The sequence below is a fragment of the Trifolium pratense genome, linkage group LG2, assembly GCF_020283565.1.
Source record: "Trifolium pratense cultivar HEN17-A07 linkage group LG2, ARS_RC_1.1, whole genome shotgun sequence".
Classification (NCBI taxonomy): domain Eukaryota; kingdom Viridiplantae; phylum Streptophyta; class Magnoliopsida; order Fabales; family Fabaceae; genus Trifolium; species Trifolium pratense.
Genome location: NC_060060.1, coordinates 47,645,460 through 47,648,519, shown reverse-complemented (window position 1 = coordinate 47,648,519; position 3,060 = coordinate 47,645,460). Strand labels below are relative to the sequence as shown.

At 30.8% G+C, this 3,060-nt stretch overlaps 1 long non-coding RNA gene across 1 annotated transcript; it reads left to right on the top strand.

Annotated features, from left to right (window-relative positions):
• Positions 1–1,171: 1,171 nt before the first annotated feature.
• LOC123911239 lies at positions 1,172–2,647 on the top strand. The gene is made up of 2 exons (XR_006810409.1): positions 1,172–1,258; positions 2,329–2,647. It is a non-coding gene; the product is annotated as an uncharacterized LOC123911239 (long non-coding RNA).
• The last annotated feature ends 413 nt before the right edge of the window (positions 2,648–3,060 follow it).

Below are 3,060 nucleotides of genomic sequence, written 5' to 3'. Positions count from 1 at the left end.
CAAAATTAGGGCTTCTAGAATTGCGGCAGCAGTGATATATTTCTGAAAATAATAGTTATATTTTTGAAACGCAAAAATATATTTTCCAAAAATATAATTCTTTTGGAAAATAAAACTAGGGTTTGGCTGCCTCATGAAACACAATAAACACGTGCGCCTTCCTCTGTAAGAAACCTTGAAACAATTCTTCAAACAGATCTTCAAAAGATTGAGTAGAAAATAATAACATCCAGCTGGCGCGCGCAGATACAGAGTCAGGTGTTGTTCCAAAGTGTCCCAACATTTGTCACAACACTTGGGGTCAGCACACTTGTCTCAACACTTGGCTAAAATATGTTTTTGCAAAATGTAGCCAATATACAAAAACCCAACACACTTATTTATATGAAAAGAAGAGGGGGAAAAAAGGTGTAGAAAGGGTGATTCTAGGCCAAAGAGAAGGCAAGGTGTAGAGAGAATGAATGTAACACCCCAAATTTTAAAAACTAGTATTTTCTTTTAAGTATTTTTATAAAATAAATTTGATGATTTAGTTATATTTTCACAATAGTTTGTAAAAATAATTTATTTAAAGAGTATACAATATCATGTTAGCCCTAGTTACGTGTCTAAAGTGTGAGAATGTTTAAATAATTATTTTCTTGGAAATGAACTTTAGATAAAGAAAACCTACAGATCTAATCTATTAATTTAATGTAAGCTATGGTTGAAATTTTAGAACTGAGAGTGTAAAAGTATACACCGTTAAAAATAAATAGTTTATAAAAATATGTCGGAAATAAATAGTTTATTCCCGAATTATTTTATGTGTGCTTTGATAGTATATTTATCTTGTGTAGGCTGCTAATTAATATTTTCTCTAGACTATGAATTTAAGAAAAATATTTTTGAGATCACAAAAATATGTAGGTTTGGATAATGACCTTAATTTTATCATTTCTATTAAAAATAAAAATGAAAAATAAAATAAAATGAACGATTAAAATAAGAGTAATTAAGAGATAAGCATGCATTTAATTTTATGATAAGAACTACACCTATGAAATCAATGTGGCCCCTTTGTTCCTCACAAAATGAAAGTGAAAACGTGGATCTAATATTTACCATGGAGAGGTAGAAGCATGAACCTATAAATAGAACATTAACCTTTTATCAAACCCACACAATTATCACTCTCACAACTCACACAAAGCTAGGAAATTCAATTAAGGTATCATAGAAGAAGGTGATCGTTCAAGTTATTTTGGAAAGCTCTGAGGTAAGGGGAATCGCTAATAATAAGTTTCGATGAGCACAAGAAATGTGTTACTTGTATATATATATATATATATATATATTATTAGTTATAACTAGGGGTGTTGTGTACTTTATATAGTAATTTATATTCATTAAGGTATATGCAAAATGTTAAATGATGAGTGATTGATTTTAGTTTGATTATATGCGTGAATAAATATTCTGCAATATATGATTTGAAAATGTTCATGTGATTGAGTGTTTATGGTGAAAGTTTGAGGTGATCTCATAAGTTGTATGGTGAGTTTTGAGGATTAATATGTCAAGTTGATATTGACAAAGAAAATTTAAGTTGAAAAGTTAAATAATTAATCACCTTTGATAGGTGAAGAGCAAAACAGGGTGTTTCTTACAGTACTATAATGTATGTAAGACTGAGGATAGGTTCGGCTGGGTCGCCTCAAGACCTAATGGGGATCACCGGCGTTTTGAACTCCTACTAATAGTCAGAGATAGCCACTCTGACTGGAGGAAATCATATAACCCGACGTGGTGAAACCTGACTGTGCAGGACTATCTATAATAAGGTGTAGCGCTCGGGCCAGAATGGTTGAGACATATTTGATATATGTTGATTTGCAAACGACCATGTTATGACAGTTGAAACGGCCTTACGCTCATACTAGAGGTCTCCATGGAGTAGGTTGAATAAAGATAATACTAACCAAATTAGAAGACTAACTTCGATTGAAGAATTAGGATTAGATTTTATATACATTTTAAATGATTCAATTTCGATGTTTTGATATATTTGATGATTGATATATTTGGCGATTGATATATTTGATTTTCCTTGTCTGACTAATTGTTGATTAGTGATGATGATATAATGTTTGTGTAATTCACTTTGTGATTATTTGACTATATGTGACTATTTGACTACTTGATTCTATTTAACTAAATACATGATTAGATACTTAGGTATGTATATATACTATTAAATAAATGTATATACTTGTATAATATTATCTGTAGCCTTGTGACATCATCACGATGGTAACTTGTGTACGAGTGATTCACCCCTTACAACAGTTAGTGCAGGATTCTAAGGCCTCAAGTTGAAGTTCATTGAGAAAAGGAAAACGTGATTGTGAGAGACATTAATTATAATACAAGGACCGTTAGTGTTGATTAGTGATCTAGTTTATTTTTGGAGTCCGAAGAGAAAGATCTCTTTGATATGTATTGATGACGTTATTGGAGTACTCTCTAGGTGACATGTATCTTTAGTGTTTGACCAGCTTATGATCATTTGTGGGTTAGAGTCTTTTGTAGGAATTTATCTTTTATTATTTCATATTGAAAAATTGTAAGATAATTATGTGAAATGAAAATGTTTTATATTTGAAAATCCTTTGAGCAAAATTACTAGATGATTGTTTGATATAAGTGATGCATATTATTTATGGGCTTACTTTAAATTTATATAAAGAGAATTTTGAAAACTTTCTTAAATAAAAATAATAGTACTTATATTCGAGAACATTTCTCACTTATTACTTTTCCTTTACAAAAAAATAAACCAGCATAATTTTATTTGCTTGTATTTAAGCATTTAAATTTGGGTAGAGAACTGTGACGCTCTTCTTTTCAGTCCCTGAAAAGGGGGTGTTACAATTAGTGGTATCAGAGCTGGTCGAGTCTTTCGGGAGTCTTTGGGGAATAGGTTCATGATGCTTTTGTTGTGTCATCTATGATTGCTTTTGTTATGTGATATTTGTTTGCTTTTGTGGTGTGATCTTTGTTCGAACTTGTTGGATTAAT